Raw genomic sequence first — 7671 nt, forward strand, 5'->3', positions numbered from 1 at the left:
CACGAAGCCGTGGACCGGCAATGACTCCACCCGCACCCGTTCGTGGACCACCCCAACCGCCAAACGCGCACCTCCAGCGATGAACGGCGGACGTTTCCCGCACTCGTAAGTGCAATCCACCCCTATAACTTGCGTTTCATGAAGAGTTATTTCCAATATGCGACATTCCCGCTGTCCCTATACATGAGCCGCGACCTGTACCACTTACGAGCGAGAGACGCGATCGCGTTGCTCACTGTACGGCGTCCGATACCGAGCCATCAGCATGTCGGTCCCCATGCGCGTTGCACTCGCACTCGCAACTCGCAAAAACGTGGGGCAAATATATTACGCGGAAGAGTTATAACAGACCGAGCCCCACTGCATGGGGGGAGTCTTTGTCACTAATGTACACAGATAGAACATTGTGGACTGGAACCAGATTACCCGTACACACGGCGCTGATTAGTAATCAATGCAGAGCCATCAAACTACAGAAAATATATACAACTGTCCGTATACATGCTGAAAGAGTCTGCCCACAATGGGAACCACACGTCAGCCAGACACTCTGATCACGCACCACTCTCTGCTTCTAACAGGCGCACATACAATATGTAAGCACCAGCATGGAACAACATCCAGTGCATCCTCTCCGCCACATTACACAATCCACACTATCACAACCAGACCAGGAGGTCCATGCGGAAAATAGAATATCCCACCCTTTCGACATCCACCATTGCGCAGATAAGGCACCAACACCCACACATGTCCTATACAACGGTGCACCCAACATCACAATAGTACCTCCTGTCACAGCGCACAAACAATGACATGAGTCAAAGACACAGGTCTGACACAAGCATAGAATTGGAGCGCCGCCTCTAATAAGCCAAAGGTGCATCCTGACGTGACAAATCTCATCATGTCACAAGCATTCACTTACTATAATCACTATCAACGAACCTGCCGCCCCGCCCCCCCCCCCCCCCCCCACACCTTTCCTTACAACAACGTGTAACCTAACCTAACCCATGTTGTACCTTAACCTAACCCATGTTGTACCTTAACCTAACCCATGTTGTGCCTTAACCTAACCCATGTTGTGCCTTAACCTAACCCATGTTGTCCCCTAACCTAACCCAAGTTGTCCCCTAACCTAACCCATGTTGTCCCTTAACCTAACCCATGTTGTGCCTTAACCTAACCCATGTTGTGCCTTAACCTAACCCATGTTGTCCCCTAACCTAACCCATGTTGTCCCCTAACCTAACCCATGTTGTGCCTTAACCTAACCCATGTTGTCCCCTAACCTAACCCATGTTGTGCCTTAACCTAACCCATGTTGTCCCCTAACCTAACCCATGTTGTCCCCTAACCTAACCCATGTTGTCCCCTAACCTAACCCATGTTGTGCCTTAACCTAACCCATGTTGTGCCTTAACCTAACCCATGTTGTCCCCTAACCTAACCCAAGTTGTCCCCTAACCTAACCCATGTTGTCCCCTAACCTAACCCATGTTGTGCCTTAACCTAACCCATGTTGTGCCTTAACCTAACCCATGTTGTGCCTTAACCTAACCCATGTTGTCCCCTAACCTAACCCATGTTGTCCCCTAACCTAACCCATGTGTGCCTTAACCTAACCCATGTTGTCCCCTAACCTAACCCATGTTGTGCCTTAACCTAACCCATGTTGTCCCCTAACCTAACCCATGTTGTCCCCTAACCTAACCCATGTTTGTCCCCTAAACCTAACCCATGTTGTGCCTTAACCTAACCCATGTTGTGCCTTAACCTAACCCATGTTGTCCCCTAACCTAACCCATGTTGTCCCCTAACCTAACCCATGTTGTCCCCTAACCTAACCCATGTTGTCCCCTAACCTAACCCATGTTGTCCCCTAACCTAACCCATGTTGTCCCCTAACCTAACCCAATGTTGTCCCCTAAACCTAACCCATGTTGTCCCCTAACCTAACCCATGTTGTCCCCTAACCTAACCCATGTTGTCCCCCTAACCTAACCCATGTTGTGCCCTAACCTAACCCATGTTGTGCCCTAACCTAACCATGTTGTGCCCTAACCTAACCCATGTTGTGCCTTAAACCTAACCCATGTTGTCCCCTAACCTAACCCATGTTGTCCCCTAACCTAACCCATGTTGTCCCCTAACCTAACCCATGTTGTCCCCCTAACCTAACCCATGTTGTGCCTTAACCTAACCCATGTTGTCCCCTAACCTAACCCATGTTGTCCCCTAACCTAACCCATGTTGTCCCCTAACCTAACCCATGTTGTCCCCTAACCTAACCCATGTTGTCCCCTAACCTAACCCATGTTGTCCCCTAACCTAACCCATGTTGTCCCCTAACCTAACCCATGTTGTCCCCTAACCTAACCCATGTTGTGCCCTAACCTAACCCATGTTGTCCCCTAACCTAACCCATGTTGTGCCTTAACCTAACCCATGTTGTGCCTTAACCTAACCCATGTTGTCCCCTAACCTAACCCATGTTGTCCCCTAAACCTAACCCATGTTGTGCCTTAACCTAACCCATGTTGTGCCGTAACCTAACCCATGTTGTGCCTTAACCTAACCCATGTTGTGCCTTAACCTAACCCATGTTGTGCCTTAACCTAACCCATGTTGTGCCTTAACCTAACCCATGTTGTGCCTTAACCTAACCCACGTTGTCCCCCTAACGTAACCCACGTTGTCCCCTAACGTAACCCACGTTGTCCCCTAACGTAACCCACGTTGTCCCCTAACGTAACCCACGTTGTCCCCTAACGTAACCCACGTTGTCCCCTAACGTAACCCACGTTGTCCCCTAACGTAAACCCACGTTGTCGCCTATCGTAACCCACGTTGTCGCCTAAACCTGCTCTGTAATTGTTATACGACTCGTTCAATTAGTGTAGTGTTGCCCACCCGCAACCCTCGCAATATAGTTCGCTACTCGCACTGCCCGCTCCCCTGTGTATCGCTTCATGTTAAACACCTTGCAAGTCTTGCTGACTTTCCACATGCTCCTGCTGTACACTGTAATGTGGATGGCAGCAGGGCGTACATGCCGCCCCCCCCCCCCCCCCACCTCTCCCCACGTCCCCACCTTGCCCCCTGCCTTCGCAAGGTGGTTGGTGACAAGTTTGCATGTTCAATGCCCTTCGCATGCGACGTACGCAGGCTAACGTTGTGGTGCGGCCTGTGTCAACTGTCCGCTGATGTCGTACGCGTGAACCACAATCTGTACTGCACATTCGTCCTTATGTACTGAATGATACATCGTGGCACATGTGTGACCGTACAACGACTGCGCCCAAAAACGGCGGACCATACAGTGCAAATATTGTGCACGCAGCTACGTGTCGTCTCCCTATGAGAGCTGGATTGCAGTGTGGTACGCCATAGAGACGTGTGGGAGGAACGGACGCCGTGGATGGCGATCAGCATGAGCTGTCTGTTGATGTATTCGGACCTAGTCGTCTCTCCTCACACACCGTGATGGCATGGTGCAGCGCGTTCCATATCTGCGACATGCTACAGAAGCCGGTTGACAGTCCGTTCGAGCAATGGACATCGCATACGTACGGGGGCCACCTTCCACGTATTGTCTAGGCGTGCACATTTTGTTGCGTGTATGTGGGCAGACGTAGTGTGGCGTGACACCTGACACAGGCATGCAATAATGGTTGAAGTTGCAAATGGCGATGGACGCCTACGTTTTCTGGTGAAGTTACGCAAATGAAGAAATGGTAACCCGTTGTGGTGCGGTTGTTCTCGCTAGGGGGTGAATCGGTGATGGCGACGATAGGTTGAGGTTACTAACCGGTTGTTCCAGCGATACCCACCATGCCGACGAAACTGAACGGCATCTGGGTGTGAAGCGATACGCGGCGGTGGCTGGGTGGGACCGTCCCCGGCCGGTGAGGGGGCGCCTCCCGGCGTGCTGGCCGCGCGGTGCGTGGGCGCACGCGCTACAGCCGGCTGGTGGGGGCGGCCAGTGGCAGGCGCGCCGGCCGACGGACGCGGCAGGGCGTCGCAGCTGCGCGCCGGCGCACCCTGCGCGCGGCGCCGTGCGGCCAAAGTAGGTCCTCGCGGGCCCGGTGCGAAGCGCGGTGGACATCTGCAGTGTGCTGGTCCGATTGAGGACTGTGTGCGTTGAGGATGCGCCGCCGCCCGGCGCTCGGCGCCGCGACGCCGTCTGCTGCTCGGTCGCCCCAGCGGTTCTCGCTGGTGGTTTGTATCGCAGCTGTGCGGATGTGTTGGCGTGTGCGCCTGTGCTGGGAGAGTTCGCTTCGGCACCCAAGTGGGGCTTTTGTCCTTCTGTGGCGCTGGCGTTGGAGCTGCCGGTCACCGTAGGTGGCGCGTGTTGTCTCCCGCCGGCAATGCCACGACAGCACGCTCCCGGGCCTCTGTCGGCAGCGGCAAGCTCAGTTGGGAGCACGGGTGGTCGCACCGAAAGCGTCTACTCGCCTAACTCCGGGCGATTGCGCCTCTCTCGAACCCGACCAAGTACTTGGGACGGCGCTGCGCGCCGCCGGGACCTGAGAGGGTTTCGAGGTGTATTGTGCAGGGGAGCTCAGCCTCCTCCTGTTTGCAGAATGATTGAGCGGGACGCTTGCGTGTTCGCGCGGGCCCCCGGGACACACTCCCGGGCGGCCGGCTGCTCAGCTCTAGTTGACGCAGCTCCCTGGTTGATCCTGCCAGTAGTCATATGCTGTTGTCTCAAAGATTAAGCCATGCATGTCTCAGTACAAGCCGCATTAAGGTGAAACCGCGAATGGCTCATTAAATCAGTTATGGTTCCTTAGATCGTACCCACGTTACTTGGATAACTGTGGTAATTCTAGAGCTAATACATGCAAACAGAGTCCCGACCAGAGATGGAAGGGACGCTTTTATTAGATCAAAACCAATCGGTCGGCTCGTCCGGGTCCGTTTGCCTTGGTGACTCTGAATAACTTTGGGCTGATCGCACGGTCCTCGTACCGGCGACGCATCTTTCAAATGTCTGCCTTATCAACTGTCGATGGTAGGTTCTGCGCCTACCATGGTTGTAACGGGTAACGGGGAATCAGGGTTCGATTCCGGAGAGGGAGCCTGAGAAACGGCTACCACATCCAAGGAAGGCAGCAGGCGCGCAAATTACCCACTCCCGGCACGGGGAGGTAGTGACGAAAAATAACGATACGGGACTCATCCGAGGCCCCGTAATCGGAATGAGTACACTTTAAATCCTTTAACGAGTATCTATTGGAGGGCAAGTCTGGTGCCAGCAGCCGCGGTAATTCCAGCTCCAATAGCGTATATTAAAGTTGTTTGCGGTTAAAAAGCTCGTAGTTGGATTTGTGTCCCACGCTGTTGGTTCACCGCCCGTCGGTGTTTAACTGGCATGTATCGTGGGGACGTCCTGCCGGTGGGGCGAGCCGAAGGCGTGCGACCGCCCCGTGCGTGCTCGTGCGTCCCCGAGGCGGACCCCGTTGAAAATCCTACCAGGGTGCTCTTTATTGAGTGTCTCGGTGGGCCGGCACGTTTACTTTGAACAAATTAGAGTGCTTAAAGCAGGGCAAGCCCGCCTGAATACTGTGTGCATGGAATAATGGAATAGGACCTCGGTTCTATTTTGTTGGTTTTCGGAACCCGAGGTAATGATTAATAGGGACAGGCGGGGGCATTCGTATTGCGACGTTAGAGGTGAAATTCTTGGATCGTCGCAAGACGAACAGAAGCGAAAAGCATTTGCCAAGTATGTTTTCATTAATCAAGAACGAAAGTTAGAGGTTCGAAGGCGATCAGATACCGCCCTAGTTCTAACCATAAACGATGCCAGCCAGCGATCCGCCGCAGTTCCTCCGATGACTCGGCGGGCAGCCTCCGGGAAACCAAAAGCTTTTGGGTTCCGGGGGAAGTATGGTTGCAAAGCTGAAACTTAAAGGAATTGACGGAAGGGCACCACCAGGAGTGGAGCCTGCGGCTTAATTTGACTCAACACGGGAAACCTCACCAGGGGCCCGGACACCGGAAGGATTGACAGATTGATAGCTCTTTCTTGATTCGGTGGGTGGTGGTGCATGGCCGTTCTTAGTTGGTGGAGCGATTTGTCTGGTTAATTCCGATAACGAACGAGACTCTAGCCTGCTAACTAGTCGCGTGACATCCTTCGTGCTGTCAGCGATTACTTTTCTTCTTAGAGGGACAGGCGGCTTCTAGCCGCACGAGATTGAGCAATAACAGGTCTGTGATGCCCTTAGATGTTCTGGGCCGCACGCGCGCTACACTGAAGGAATCAGCGTGTCTTCCTAGGCCGAAAGGTCGGGGTAACCCGCTGAACCTCCTTCGTGCTAGGGATTGGGGCTTGCAATTGTTCCCCATGAACGAGGAATTCCCAGTAAGCGCGAGTCATAAGCTCGCGTTGATTACGTCCCTGCCCTTTGTACACACCGCCCGTCGCTACTACCGATTGAATGATTTAGTGAGGTCTTCGGACTGGTACGCGGCATTGACTCTGTCGTTGCCGATGCTACCGGAAAGATGACCAAACTTGATCATTTAGAGGAAGTAAAAGTCGTAACAAGGTTTCCGTAGGTGAACCTGCGGAAGGATCATTACCGACTAGACTGCATGTCTTTCGATGTGCGTGTCGTGTCGCGCAACACGCCTACCTGTACGGCTCGCAGTAGCCGTGCGCCGCGTGCGGAACCACGCGTGGCCTCTCAAAAACTAGCGGCAATGTTGTGTGGTACGAGCGCTGAAGCGCTGGAGCGGCTGGCCTGCGGCACCTGGCGCCTGGCGCCGGTTTTGAATGACTTTCGCCCGAGTGCCTGTCCGCTCCGGTGTGGAGCCGTACGACGCCCGTCGGCCGTGAGGCCGTTGGACACAGAACGCTGGAACAGGGGCCCGCCACACGCCTCACTCCCGCCTATGCGACCGTCTCGAAAGAGACGGCGGAAACTTGAGAAAAGATCACCCAGGACGGTGGATCACTCGGCTCGTGGTCGATGAAGAACGCAGCAAATTGCGCGTCGACATGTGAACTGCAGGACACATGAACATCGACGTTTCGAACGCACATTGCGGTCCATGGATTCCCGTTTCCCGGGCCACGTCTGGCTGAGGGTCGGCTACGTATACTGAAGCGCGCGGCGTTTTGCCCCCGCTTCGCAGACCTGGGAGTGTCGCGGCCGCCTGTGGGGCCGGCCGCGTCTCCTCAAAACGTGCGATGCGCGCCCCGTCGCCTGGCGGTTCGCATACCGGTACTTTCTCGGTAGCGTGCACAGCCGGCTGGCGGTGTGGCGTGCGACACCTCGTACAACGACCTCAGAGCAGGCGAGACTACCCGCTGAATTTAAGCATATTACTAAGCGGAGGAAAAGAAACTAACAAGGATTCCCCCAGTAGCGGCGAGCGAACAGGGAAGAGTCCAGCACCGAACCCCGCAGGCTGCCGCCTGTCGTGGCATGTGGTGTTTGGGAGGGTCCACTACCCCGACGCCTCGCGCCGAGCCCAAGTCCAACTTGAATGAGGCCACGGCCCGTAGAGGGTGCCAGGCCCGTAGCGGCCGGTGCGAGCGTCGGCGGGACCTCTCCTTCGAGTCGGGTTGCTTGAGAGTGCAGCTCCAAAGTGGGTGGTAAACTCCATCTGAGACTAAATATGACCACGAGACCGATAGCGAACAAGTACCGT

The 7671-nt window shown here is 54.6% G+C and overlaps 2 non-coding genes across 2 annotated transcripts; both read left to right on the forward strand.

The window, feature by feature from the left end:
* Window positions 1-4675: 4675 nt before the first annotated feature.
* On the forward strand, window positions 4676-6596 carry LOC124763009. The gene has a single exon (XR_007012624.1). It is a non-coding gene; the product is annotated as a small subunit ribosomal RNA (ribosomal RNA).
* Window positions 6597-6952: 356 nt separating this feature from the next.
* LOC124763016 lies at window positions 6953-7108 on the forward strand. Its single transcript, XR_007012627.1, has one exon. It is a non-coding gene; the product is annotated as a 5.8S ribosomal RNA (ribosomal RNA).
* The last annotated feature ends 563 nt before the right edge of the window (window positions 7109-7671 follow it).

This window comes from Schistocerca piceifrons, unplaced genomic scaffold, assembly GCF_021461385.2.
Source record: "Schistocerca piceifrons isolate TAMUIC-IGC-003096 unplaced genomic scaffold, iqSchPice1.1 HiC_scaffold_614, whole genome shotgun sequence".
Classification (NCBI taxonomy): Eukaryota; Metazoa; Arthropoda; class Insecta; order Orthoptera; family Acrididae; genus Schistocerca; species Schistocerca piceifrons.